The sequence below is a fragment of the Oryctolagus cuniculus genome, chromosome 16, assembly GCF_964237555.1.
Source record: "Oryctolagus cuniculus chromosome 16, mOryCun1.1, whole genome shotgun sequence".
NCBI classification, from domain to species: Eukaryota; Metazoa; Chordata; class Mammalia; order Lagomorpha; family Leporidae; genus Oryctolagus; species Oryctolagus cuniculus.
The window spans coordinates 4,213,336-4,227,941 of record NC_091447.1 but is presented as its reverse complement, the minus strand read 5'-3'; the positions used below and the strand labels follow the sequence as shown (position 1 = coordinate 4,227,941).

Below are 14,606 nucleotides of genomic sequence, written 5' to 3'. Positions count from 1 at the left end.
CAGTGCTGTTTGCTCTCCATTGATTGGTCAGTGATACTGAGTTCCCTGCAGAACTAACATCGTGGCAAAGCTGGTTCCAGTCAGTCACATGATAAATACTTTGCTCAGGGCCTGGTAAAACCCTCAAGATAAGACTGAACAACAAGGCGTTATCTATAGAGGACATGAAATGATGTCATTCAAGAGTCTTGTGAACAGGGGCCCTGTTCACTCCCTCAATTTAGTGAGTTAATTTTGGTAAGTGGTTGATTTGCAAAGAAACTTTAAGCTGAGGGTGAAAATCTGAGAATTTAAGGTGATAGGGCCTTGACAGTATCTGGTATCTGTATCAAAGATGGAATAGAGGGGCTCAATTACAATTTCATATTTTTCAGATTTGCAAATTGCAATCTAATAGTAAGTCTTCGAAATCAGATTAGTGTGTTATAAACAGCATTTTTGGAGAAAAAGGAAATAGAATTTTGTGGAGTGAAATGGAAAATAGAGTGTTTTACATGCAATGGAGAAATAAAATTTTTTGTGAAATTTTACTTATGTGAGAGTATGTGTTTGTGCATGTATGTGTGTGCACATTGTGTGATCTTTGTGGTATGTGCCTGTGTGAGTATGCACACCTGGGTGGCAATGTTAAGAGGTATTTCTTAGTGTGGATGCTATGATTTGAAGGTTTGTTTCCTCTCCCAAATCCATGTTGAAATTTAATCCCCAGTGTAACCGTATCAGAAGGAGGATCCTTCTTGGGGAAATTAGGTCACGAAGGCGCCACTCTCAGGAACTGGACTAATGCTTTACTCAAGAGGCTTTTCACAGCAGTCTGATGGTGAGTCTTGGAAATCGGATTAAAAGGAAATGGAATTATGTAGTGTACCCTTCTGCTTCTGGCACGTGAAGAAGCCCACCCTCAGTGGAAAAGCCCCTCGCCAGACATCAAACAGGACAGCACCTTGATCTTGGACTCTGTGAGCAATAATTTCTATTATTTATAAATTTCCCATACTTGCATATTTTGTGGTTAGCAGCACAAATGGGCTAAGCCATGGACTGCAGTCAAATATATTTGGAAGCCACTGAACTGACATGAAGGACACATGGATCAGCCACCCAGATGGCACTTCAAGGAAAGGCTTGCTTGGGGCTGGCGCTGTGGCTCAGTTGGTTAAGCCTCCACCTGCGGCGCCAGCATCCCATATAGGCGCCGGCCCAGTTCTAGCCCGGTTGCTCCTCTTCCAGTCCCGCTCTCTGCTGTGGCCCGGGAAGGCAGTGGAGGATGGCTCAAGTGCTTGGACCCTGCACCCGCATGGGAGACTAGGAAGAAGCACCTGGCTCCTGGCTTCAGGTTGGTGTAGTTCCGGCCGTGGTGGCCATTTGGGGGGTGAACCAACGGAAGGAAGATCTTTGTCTCTCTCTCACTGTCTAACTCTATCTTTCAAATAAAAATTAAAAAAAAAAAAAAAGGAAAGGCTTGCTGCTGAATCACTGAAGGGCTGCTCTCTGATAACTCCATGTGCCTTGGGTATGCTCAGAACTACCTGGCACTTTGCTTACTCCTTCTAGGGTGTCTCATATCCAAGAACTGCAAGTTCTCTCCATCCAGTCTCCTTTCTTTCATCTCTCCTCCATAAGTATGGATCCTAAGGCACTCCCCAGACAGCAGCTGCTACCTAAAGAAACCAATTTATGAGATCTATCTGATTGAGTAACAAGTTTTGTGGACCAAGTCAGCTAAAAGAGCCAAACATATTATAAGAAAATATTTTCAGATAAAATTTAATGCCTGATTTTTAATGGAGTTATAAATTCAAAGCTGACATCAGAACCATATCCCGTTGTGCCCTATTGGTTACTGAATCATTTGGTTTCAAAATGAGCACACTTTTAAAAAGATTTATTTGTTTATTTGAGAAGCAGAGTTAAAGAGAATGAAGGACACACAGAGAGAGAGAGAGAGAGTGAGTGAGAGAGATTTTCCACTTGCTGGTTTACTTCCCAAATGGTTGTAACAGCAGGGACTGAGCCACGCCCAGAAGTGGGTAGCAGAGGCCCAAGCACAGACTGTCTTCCACTGCTTTCCTAGGCATTTTCCCAGGGAAATGGATGGGAAGTGAAACAGCTGGAACTTGAACCAGACTCACATAGGATGAGGATGTTGCAGGTGGCAGGTCAACCCACTGCACCACAATGCCAGCCCCCATGAACACATTCCTAATAAAGGTTAGTTGGTTACCATTTTTTCTTTAACTTGCACTGAGGTCTTATCTCAAATGTCACAATGATTAACCCTTCATTTCCTGTGTTGGCCTTCCTTGCCTCTAACCCATGCAAGCAGCTTTTTGGCTCTTCTCATCCTTTGTCCTTTGTCTCACATCAAAGCAGCTGAGAAACAATGACTACACAATCAGTGCCGTCCATAGTAGGGGTGGACAATAGTAGTAATAATCACTGAAGTTATTTGTATCGACTACTATTCAAGGAGAAATGTTGAAAAAATTGCTTAATAATTGGACTCTGTTTTCTGTGGCAATCACACAATAAATTCATAACAGCTGAAATATTCTTGTATAAAGTGAAATATTCGGTATTTTTTTCTAGAATATAAATATTGGCAACAGTGACTCAACCATTCTGACTAATTCGGTCAGATCACTAAAAATAAGACATGAATCATGAATATATTTATTTTGGTTATTTTATCCTTTTAAAATATTATCTTGCTGTCACATGGATATTTCTTTCTTTCTTTCTTTTTTTTTTTTTTTTTTTTTTTTTTTTGACAGGCAGAGTGGACAATGAGAGAGAGAGACAGAGAGAAAGGTCTTCCTTTGCCGTTGGTTCACCTTCCAATGGCCGCCGCGGCTGGCTCACTGCACTGATCCGAAGGCAGGAGCCAGGTGCTTCTCCTGGTCTCCCATGGGGTGGGTGCAGGGCCCAAGCACTTGGGCCATCCTCCACTGCACTCCCAGGCCACAGCAGAGAGCTGGCCTGGAAGAGGGGCAACCAGGACAGAATCCGGCACCTCGACCAGGACTAGAACCTGGTGTGCCAGCACTGCAGGTGGAGGATTAGCCTATTGAGCCGCAGCACCGGCTGATATTTCTTTTTTTTAAATTTTTTTTTTTATTTTTTATTTTTTTTTACAGGCAGAGTGGACAGTGAGAGAGAGAGATAGAGAGAAAGGTCCTCCTTTGCCGTTGGTTCACCCTCCAATGGCCGCCGCGGCCGGCGCACCGCGCTGATCCGATAGCAGGAGCCAGGAGCCAGGTGCTTTTCCTGGTCTCCCATAGGGTGCAGGGCCCAAGCACCTGGGCCATCCTCCACTGCACTCCCTGGCCACAGCGGAGGGCTGGCCTGGAAGAGGGGCAACCGGGACAGAATCCGGTGCCCCGACCGGGACTAGAACCCGGTGTGCCGGCGCCACTAGGCGGAGGATTAGCCTAGTGAGCCGCGGCGCCGGCCTGATATTTCTTTTTTTTAATGATTTTTATTTATTTGACAGACAGAGTAAGAGAAAAGAAAACTGAAAACTCCAATCCTCTGGTCCACTTCACAAATGCCCCCAACAGGTGGGGCTGGACAGAGGCTGAAGCCAGGAGCTGAGAACTCATTCCAGTGTGGATGCCATGAACCCAGTTATGTGAGCCACCATCACTGCTCACCAAGATTTGCTTTGGTAAAAAGCTGAAGTCAAGAGTGATAGCTGGAACTTGAACCCAGGCACTAGCATGTGAGCCATGGGTTACTTAGCCAGCATTTTAACCACTAACCCAAACACCTGCTCCCACACAAGCTATTTCTAACATCTTAATCAACCGCAAGACTCTCCTATTTATTTTCTTTTTCAAATATATTTCAGGTACTTCTTCTCTAAATAGGAACTAAGTGTGGTAGATGGGTCAAATGAAGGGGAAAACTTTTTAAAGGAAAGACAGAGAAAGGCAAAGAATATATAAATAGAAAAATTCTCAAGTAAGAACACTAGCAAACTCTGAGTTAACTTGATCAGAATATGCATTTAACTTCTAATACTTCAGTTGAATATGATCATTTTAAAAGTCCCAGCACAAATCTATATACTCACATTTACTTCCAAGGAAAATAGTGGGCATTTACTGTAGTCATTTTTTTCTTTAAGAAAAGTTAAACAGAAAGCAATGTTGAAAAACAGTAGTGAATCTGTTGTGCATTCAGCAAGAATGAGGTTTATTTTCTTCCACGCTAGGAATGCATTCAGAGGGGAGATGGAACATCAGAAGGATGTGAGTACAGGGACTGGGGTAATAAGCTTTGACCTTAGCCCTCAGCCAAGATATGGATGAATTAGAGGAAACAGCTGCAGTCTAGGGTCCCTCAATAAAGGGATGCCGGGATTCCGTGTGACCTGGCATTCACAGTGTCTCAATGGTCAGCCAGATTTCTTTGTTTTTCTCACATTTTCTGGCTGGAAATGTATCCCTAGCTTTTCAGCCTTCACTCTGCCAAGACAGGGTCCCTGTCTGCCTTTGCTTCCACACTGTAAATAAAGCTGCTGTCTGTCATAAAATGACTGAAGGGGCCCAGAGAGAGACTGCAGGTGGAAGGAGGTCCTTCAAACATTCACTTGCAATTGGAAACTAGAGACTAACTTGCTAGACAGCCTCAGGAGGCCAGTCCTCACTGGACTGCATTTGTAGGCTCTGGGCATGGTTAGACTGAAGCAGCACCCATATGCATCACCTGTCCCTGTCATAGCCAGAAGAATCCCAAATTCCAGATGAAGGACAAGGAGGGAAGTCTGGCCTCTCAGCAGATATCATGATTTTATCATAGGGCCCTTTGGCAGAGGACCTTTCTCTTTCCCTGTGGACCTGGATTCAACCAAGATGGTTGGATATTACCTGTGTCTGCAGCTAAATACCAACTTGAACAAATTGTTCAGTCTCTCTGATGTAGATACAGCCTTGATTCTTTCCAAGTGCAAATTTCAGATCACTCTACGTGACAAGAGGAAAGTGTTGAAGAATCCTCTTACATGGTTTTTCTGTAACTACTCAAAAACAAACAAACAAAAAAAGAATGAGATGTTTTAAGCTAAAAACAACTGAAATAGTTTAGCCATGTTAGCCCTAGTCACTTTACCCGAAGTAATGATGTCTTATTAATGAATGGTAAAACGTGCAAACATTGCACCTGTGAAAGGCAGTTACAGACTCAGATGAACTCATAAATAATAAATGATTTCTTGGGGCCGGCTTCTTGCTAATGTGCCTGAGAAAGCAGTGGAAGATGATCTGAATGCTTGGGTTCCTGCACCCATGTGGGAGACTCAGGTGCAGTTGCAGGCTCCTGGCTTCAGCACAGAACAGCCATGGCTGTCACAGATACTGGGTGTAAACCAGCAGATGGAAGATCTCTTTCTCGTCTCTCTCTCTATTGCTCTACCATTCAAATAAATAGATCTTTAAAAACAAAAGCAAATGTTTTCTGGTGCAATTTAATTATGAGACAATTTGGCACAGGTCCTGGTATGGAGACGATATTCTGGCTTTTAGTAACATTTGTGTTCTTTTTATAAGATTTCTAGATGCCATCCCTCAAATGCTTTAAGCGGTTTCCAAACAGTTTAAATTTACCACATCCCCATGACAGGAGCGCATAATCCTGCTCTAATTGTATGACCTGACTGTGAACTGTGCAAGTTCAATGATGTTAATTAGTAGAACAGGCTGGGAAAAAAGGGAGCAGAAAAGGCTTTGGGATTTTTTTTACCCTTAATGCCTCATAAATCACTTTCCTGTGGATGCTTTAGTTTATTCTCAAAAATGAATTGTCCAGGTGTATGAATTCCTCCCTTTTCTCACTTGTCTAAATACTTAGCTTAATCCAGACTGTACCATCTATAATTCCCTCCATTGTTAAATTGAAAATAAAATAAAAAGTAGAAATTCTCAAACTTATGGCAGTTTCTTTACATACTCTAACAACATTATTCATCTTTAAACAATGCCCATGAAAGGGTGTGTCCCTTTTGTATTAGTGAGTAATAAATTAACCCAAGCCTTAACTGCCTGAAATAACAAACATTTATTGCTTTGCCCACTTTCAGAGCATCAGGAATCCAGAAGTGGAGGACCTCAATGGTTCTGGCCTGGTCTCTTAAGAGACGGGTGTGCAGTGGAGTCATAGAGGAAGGTTCCATCTCAGGGCCCCAGTGGTGCTGGACCCGTCACTTACACGGGTGTTGCAGGAGACCTCACTTCTTCACCACACAATCCTCTCCACAGGACTGCGTGTTTCCTTTAGAACACGGAAGCTAATTTCCCCAGTGTAACAGGACAAAAGAGATGGACGATGCCTTTTCCCCCCACTGGAAGTTACATGCCATCATCATTTATACCATATTCTCTTTGTGAGAGCAAGTCAGTCCAACCCACACCCAGGGCAAGAACTCTTAGGCTCCACCTTTTGAACTTAACATATAATTAAAATCCACTCCAGAGAAGATTCTTAGAGGTAGGTCACCAATCTCAGCAATCCCATTCACAATACGTGGAATCCTCGTGCAGTCACAGTCACCTCTCCAAATAGGTAAGTTACCCCATCATGAAAACGGAAGGAACTTCTGCTGTACGTGACAATGTGAATAAACCTTGAAGCCATTGTGGAAGCTGAAATAAACCAGTCTCAGAATACCACATAATTCCACTTATGTGGGGTCTCTAGAGCAATCAGAGTCATAGATGCAGGAAGCAGAGTGGTGTTGCCCGTGGGGGGAGGGGGGGGGGCAGGGGAAAAGAGCAGCGGCTGTTCAATGGGTGTATAGTATGCCTTATGCAAAATGACTAAGTTCCAGAGAACTGTTGTACAACCCCACACTTACAGTCAGCAGTACTGCACTGCACACTTAAACATCTGCTAAGAAGACAGATCTGATGTGTTCTTACCACAATCAAAAATCAGCGCAGTCCTTTAGGCCACTGCTTGCAACTCCAGCATCTCACATCAGATGTAGGTTAGAATCCTGGCTGTGCTGCTTCTGATCCAGCTCCCTGCTAATGCTCCAGAGGATGGCCACAGCACTTAGGCCCCTGCTACCCACATGGGATACCCAGATGGAGTTCCTGGCTCCTGGCTTTGGCCTGGCCCAACCTTGGCTTTTGCAGCCACTTGAGGAATGAACCAGCAGACGAAGATCTCCCTCTCTCTGTTTCTGTTTCTGTGTCTCTCTCTGTCACTTTCTCTCTCTCTCTCTCTGCCCCTCTCTCTCTGTTGCTCTACCTTTCAAATAAATAAAATAAATAATTTTTAAAAAATTAAGTAAATGATTCACAATCAGAATTACTCTAGATGATTTTCTATGTTTAATGTAATAGCTATAGGTCACTTGTAACATGAGTTAGAACTTCCAGAGGATTAACTTTTTTGAAAATTTTACAGTTATTAAGTGCACTAACAATTATTAACTTAGTAGAACATTTTCTTAGGAAAATCCCATTATGTAGCCATTTTTACAAGACAAAATGTATTATTTTCCCATTGCTGTTATAAAGAATACCACACATTTGGTGGCTAAAAACCACAGACATCTAACACTGTCCATTCCTAGAAGGCAGAAGTCTAAACAGCCCCCTAAGCTGTGGACCTTTAGGAGGCTCTGGAAGGGATCTGTATCTCTGCATTTCCAGCTTCTAGACTGCACCTGTATTCCTTGGGTTGTGATCCCTTACTCGTTAAACCATCTTTTCTCTGTTCTCACTGTTTGCCTGCCACTTATAAAGACCTTGTGATTCCATCAGGTGCACTCAGATAACCTCCTTTTGCCAAGATTCCTAACTTAATCACATCTGCCAATTTCTTTTCATGGAAAAGGTGACAAATTCCCAGATTTCAAGAATTAAGACATAAACACCTTTGAGGGAAAAATATTTTGTATTCTACAACTAATTTTAGGAAAATGTCAGAGTTAATTCAATTATTTAAAAATCCTGATGGAGCTAGTAAGTTAACACTATGATGAAAAGTCAAATTAATTTTGCATATGTTAACACATGCTGGTGAACAAAAATACTAATTTCATGTACTGAGATCATGTTTGGTCATCTTTTCCAAAGTCAAATCCTATGAGACTGGTAAACCGCATTTGCCTTTTATACTTGTTTATAGTTAAGATACAGGATTAACTAGAATTGAAGTCTCAAGTACATGAAGATAATACCCTTGAACATCAGTTTCTTTCACCAGTGGCTCCAGTCCCACACTCTGATTTCAAGCGTTTCACAAATGATGAGGAAATACAAACTGGATGGAGAAACGCTTATTTTGCAATATATGAGGAATTTCAATTTTTTTCTGAGGCTGGAAAACAACTTCCCCATACACATAGACCCACAGAACTTACAGAATGTGACGGGATCTAGGAAATTTGAAAATAATGCAGTTCTTTTCCACCCTCCATGTCCATCTCACACATATAATGCTCCCCTCCCATTTTATATGTGGAAGATCTCAGGGATCCAAGATGCTGACCTGCTCTTACCTCTCTAAGTAAGTGGCATAGCTCAGCCTTCAGGGCCAATGTATTTCATCATGTGCCCAGATCTAATTCTTGTTTCTTAAAAACTGTAATGCATGGCACAGGGCAATGGTAGGAAGGCTGACCAGAGACTGAAAACTTCACATGCCAGCCTCTGTGAGAGACAGCATTCAATATATTATCTGTCTACATTTTATTTCAACAAGGTAAGAATAATTTTCTCTACTGCTGAAATGAAAAATGAGATAATAGATTTTCAGAAAACCAAAACACTTGACAATAGCAAGAATGTTGCATGTGGTTTGGTTCTGTCCTTTTTTTTTTTTTTTTCAATTGATTTGACAGATAGAGTTAGACAGTGAGAGAGAGAGACAGAGAGAAAGATCTTCCTTCCATTGGTTCATCCCCTAAATGGCCGCTTTGGCCGGCGCTGCGCCGATCCAAAGCCAGGAGCTAGGTGCTTCTTCCTGGTCTCCCATGCGAATGCAGGCACCCAAGCACTTGTGCCATCTTCCACTGCCTTCCCGGGCCACAGCAGAGAGCAGGACTGGAAGAGGAGCAACCAGGACTAGAATCCAGCTCCCATAGGGGATGCCGGCACCGCAGGCAGAGGATTAACTTAGGGAGCCACAGCGCCGGCCCCTGGTTCTGTCCTTTGAACAACAAAACTCAAGGACAAATTTTCACTAAAACCAAATATGCAAGTTGAGTAGAATTTCACAATGCCTGTGACATAACATATTTCATATACTAACCAATGTCATACACTAATGAATAATGGAACCAGGGTGGGCATTGTGGCACAGCAGGTTAGGTTGCCACTTGGGATGTCCACATTGCATATCAGAGTGCCTGGTTCAAGTCCCTAGCTATATCACTTTCCATCTAGCTTCTTTATAGTGTACCTGGGAAGCAGCAGGTGATGGCTCAAGTGTTCAGGCCCCTGACACCCAAGTGGGAAACCCAAATGGAGCTCCTAACTTCAACCTGGTCCAGTCCTGGCTGTTATAGGCATTTGGGAAAACACCAAGCAGATGGGAGATATATTTCTCTCCCTCTCTCCTCTCTCTCTCTCTCTCTCTCTCTCTCTCCACTCTCTCCTCTCCCCTCTCTATCTGTTGCTCTGCCTTTCAAATAAATAAATGTTAAAAAAAATTCTGTTTAAGGGGCCTGCACCATGGCTCACTTGGTTAATCCTCCACCTGCGGCGCCGGCATCCCATGTGGGCACCGGGTTCTGGTCCTAGCTGCTCCTCTTCCAGTCCAGCTCTCTGTTGTGGCCTGGAATGGCAGTAGAGGATGGCCCAAATCCTTGGGCCCCTGCACCCATGTGGGACACCAGGAAGAAGCACCTGGCTCCTGGCTTTGGATCAGGGCCATTTGGATCAGGGCCGTCGTGGCCATTTGGGGAGTAAACCAACGGAGGGAAGACCTTTCTCTCTGTCTCTCCCTCTCATTGTCTGTAACTCTGTCAAATAAATAAAAATCTTTTAAAAAATTATGTTTAAAAACGTAATACATAAAAACAACAGAAACTGGGGCTAACGCTGTGGCGCAGTGGGTTAATGCCCTGGCCTGAAGCACCGGCATCCCATATGGGTGCCGGTTCTAGTCCCAGCTGCTCCTCTTCCGATCCAGCTCTCTGCTGTGGCCTGGGAAAGCAGTAGATGATGGCCCAAGTCCTTGGGCTCCTGTACCCATGTGGGAGACCCAGAAAAAGCTCCTGGCTCCTGGCTTTGGATCGGCACAGCTCTGGCCATTGCAGCCATCTGGGGAGTGAACCAGCAGATGGAAGACCTCTCTCTGTGTCTCTACCTCTCTCTGTAACTCTGTCTTTCAAATAAATAAAATAAATCTTTAAAAAAAACTGTCAAGAGACTCACTCATTCATTCAACAAATGCTCACAAAGTGTTGGTTATGTATCAGGAGCTGTCTGTAAAAGCTGTTAGCAAGATTAATGATGCCCTACTCTTACTTAATAAGTAAATCACAGAATTTCAAGTAATGACATACAATAATCTTAAAAATCATATAATTTTAGCCAGGTAGGAAGGGAAAACAAAGTTGCAGAGGAAATAAACTCTCAAAAAGATAATATTTCTGAAGTAATCTGAATAATGTGAAGGCAAAAGGCATGAAAAGACTTTGGTAAACAGTGACACAGGCAGTGGGGAAACAGTATAGAGGTTCAAATTATGGGCAAAGCTTGACCTGCTTAAAGCAGCAAGAAATCCAAAGTGAGCTGAAGCCACATGGGCCAGGGTAATTAGTAGGCCATTAGGCAAGGGTGTGTCCATGTATGGTCTTATAGGTCACTGAAGATACTTTGGCTTGGGGCAGGCATTGTGGCACGGCAGGTTAAGCCACCTGCTTGCAACACCAGCATCTCATATTGGAGCTCCAGCTCAAGCTGGAGTCTTGACTGCTCCACTTCTGATCCAGCCCTCTGCTAATGTGCCTGGGAAAGCAGTGAAAGATGGCTTAAGTACTTGGGCCCCTGCCACCCACATAGGAGACCCATATGGAATTCCTTGTTCTTGGCTTTGTCCTGGCCCAGCCCTGGCTGTTGCCGGCATTTGGAGAATGAACCAGTGGATGGAAGATCTCTCCCCTACACCCCTCAAATCCGCCTTTCTTTTTTTTTTAAGATTTATTTATTTATTTGTAAGTCAGAGCTATGCAGAGAGAGAGTGGTCTTCCATCCACTGGTTCACTCTCCAGTTGGCTACAATGGCCGGAGCTGCGCTGATCCGAAGCCAGGAGCCAGGAGCTTTTTCCAGGTCTTCCACATGGGTGCAGGGGCCCAAGGACCTGGGCCATCCTCTATTGCTTTCCCAGGCCAAAGCAGAGAGCTAGATTGGAAGTGGAGCAGCTGGGTCTCGAACTGGTGCCCATATGGGATGCAGGCGCTTCAGGCCAGGGCATTAACCCACTGTACCACAGCGCCAGCTCCAACTCTGCCTGTCAAAAAAATAATTTTTTTTTTTTTGACAGGCAGAGTGGACAGTGAGAGAGACAGAGAGACAGAGAGAAAGGTCTTCCTTTGCCATTGGTTCACCCTCCAACGGCCGCCACGGCCGGTGCGCTGTGGCCGGCGCACCGCGCTGATCCGATGGCAGGAGCCAGGTACTTATCCTGGTCTCCCATGGGGTGCAGGGCCCAAGTACTTGGGCCATCCTCTACTGCACTCCCTGGCCACTGCAGAGAGCTGGCCTGGAAGAGGGGCAACCGGGACAGAATCCGGCGCCCCGACCGGGACTAGAACCTGGTGTGCCGGTGCCGCAAGGCAGAGGATTAGCCTAGTGAGCCGCAGCGCCGGCCAATAAATAAATTTCTTTTTTCTTTTCTTTTTTTTAAAGAGTGTGGTCAAAGGCCTTGCTGGTGGGTTGGACCACACTATGAGAGAAAGAAAAATTTTAAATACCCCTGACTTTTTGGACGAAGAGTGTGGTTGATAAGACATGCCATATATTGAAATGAGGGAAAGAGGGGAAGAGCAAATTGTGAAATGAGAATATACAAAATAGCATCAGTTACATGTAATAGACATCATTGCATTAAGTCAAAAAGTATAGTTATTTTCCATAGTTTATTTTTTTAATATTTATGTATATCAGTTTCATGTACTTCAAATGCAAATGAGACAGAGCAAGGGAGACATCTTGCAACCACGAGTTCACTCTCCAAATGTTTGCAACATGTAGGGCAGGACCAGGCCAAAGCCAGGAAACCAAAACTCTGCTTCCTTCAGGGATAGCAGAGACCCAATCGCCAGAGGCATCATCAGCTGCCTCTCAGGATGCATTAGCAGGAAACTGGATTAAAAGTGGAGGTGCCAAAACTCAACCAGCACTCTGCTAGGGTAAGTGGGTGTTCCATGCTGACTGTCCACATAGTTTACAGCTGGGTCATAGGGGTCAGCATTGTGGCGCAGCAAGTGAAGTTGCTGTCTGAAACACCAGTATCCCATTTTGAGCAACAGTTGAGTCCCAGATGCTCCACTTGCATTCCAGCTCCCTGCCGGGGACAGCAGCCAAAGATGTTCCAAGTATGAGCCCCTGCCACCTACATGGGAAACCTGGATGGAGTTCCAGGCTCCTGGCTTCAGCCTGGCCTAGCCCTAGGCATTGTGGCCATTTGGGAAGGGAATTTGTAGACGGAAAATCTCTCTCTTTGTATTTTCCTTTCTCTCTGTAACTCTATCTTTCAAATAAATAAAGTATTTAAAATAAACTGGGTTACAAGTACAATTACAACTTAAAATGTTAAGGTTACCCTATTAGAATTTCAAAACATACAGTTCATTTCTTTAAGTTTGGGTTATCTAAAATTTCATAAGTTACACATAATTATAGTGTAATTTATGCAAATGCTCAATCTGCATTATCTAAACAAATAATTATTTGTAAAACATTTTTTTTTGACAGGCAGAGTGGACAGTGTGAGAGAGAGACAGAGAGAAAGGTCTTCCTTTTGCCATTGGTTCACCCTCCAATGGCCACTACGGCCACTGCGCTGCGCCAATCCAAAGCCAGGAGCCAGGTGCTTCCTCCTGGTCTCCCATGCAGGTGCAGGGCCCAAGCACTTGGGCCATCCTCCACTGCCTTCCCAGGCCGCAGCAGAGAGCTGGACTGGAAGAGGGGCAACCGGGACAGAATCCGGCGCCCCAACCAGGACCAGAACCCGGTGTGCCAGCGCCGCAAGGCGGAGGATTAGCCTAGTGAGCCACAGCGCTGGCCTATTTGTAAAACATTCTAATACTTCTACATTTATTTTCAGTGGTAGAACTCAGATATCTACTTACTTATCACTGCCAAAATTATTTTACTAGCTAAAAAAGAAATGTTTTTGTTCATTGTTTCAATATGCTTTAGAAGAGGATTTTATTTACAATCATGTTTTTTTTCCCTAACATATTAGATTTCAGAGAAGTTGGATATTTGATTATCTTAGAAACAAAGACACTGTAGTTTCCAGTTTTTCTTTACTCAGTAATAAAAAATCCAGCACTATGCCCTCTATTTGCACAACATTCTCAGTGGGTCAGACAGGAACCTCTACTTACACAAACAGTTCTTGCAACTCTCAAATCCCTTTGAAGTGTACAGAAGAATTGGGGATGTATGGATGGTGAAGATTGTGGAAGGGAACATGGTTCTCCATGTAACTTTGAAAGCATACTGAATTTATTTTGTACCCTGTAAATCCAAATTCCATAGGCTCTTATGAGACAGCTGCATTTTCCAGCTACAGAAAGACCATTTCATTTCTCCACTTTCGGTCATGTCACTCAACCACCTAATTTGAATACAGTTATTACTTCATGTACTAGAAATAACTGAAAACACCTTTTTCTATCCATTTCCAGGTATGTCCTCATATCTCACTAAATCCAGCTGGATTAGACGATGCTTTCTCTCACAGTCCTGGAAAAGCAGTTTACTGTATTCTTGTTTCTCCAGTCAACTTGCTCCTATAAAGAACAACAGAATTTCAAGACACTGGAGCATACACATTGTCTTCCGTGGTTGCTATATGATGTCAACTCCCCTCTTATTTTGGCACTGGACAAAATTGACCGTGCTGCCGTATATATGTGTGAACACAGGCATGTTGAACAAATAAGAAAAAAAATACTATCACATTCTGTCTGGCTATGGAGACCGTGCCATTTCCAAATCACTCAGGCACCAGGAAGTGGAAAGGATGATTTTCGTGGAGGAGAATAGAAAGGGTTCAGTATCTCACAGAAATGCACCAAGGTTCATTCATTTGAATCCAAGGGCCTCATAAAAATCCACTAATTTTTAGGCCATCTGTGTAGTCATGTAAGAGAACAATAATTACAGTGGCTTAAGCAAATAAAGGTTTATGTTTCCACAAAATAGGAGACTCTAAAGCTGGCAATCTAGGACTGGAGAATCAACTCAAAGATCCCTCCATAAAGCCAGGCTCTGTCACCTGTACTGAGCCGCCTTCAACACGCGCCTCTTGTTCCCACATGCTTCACCTTCTCACGACACGGCAATCGTGTTTGGACATACAAAAGTACAAAGTTCAAAGATCAAATAGGGCAAATGAAAAGGCAAGCGTCTGACTT

At 43.7% G+C, this 14,606-nt stretch overlaps 1 long non-coding RNA gene across 1 annotated transcript; it reads left to right on the top strand.

Annotated features, from left to right (window-relative positions):
• The first annotated feature begins 756 nt into the window (after nucleotides 1-756).
• On the top strand, nucleotides 757-14,145 carry LOC138845791 (uncharacterized). The gene is made up of 3 exons (XR_011382941.1): nucleotides 757-1,336; nucleotides 2,075-2,211; nucleotides 13,875-14,145. It is a non-coding gene; the product is annotated as an uncharacterized lncRNA (long non-coding RNA).
• The last annotated feature ends 461 nt before the right edge of the window (nucleotides 14,146-14,606 follow it).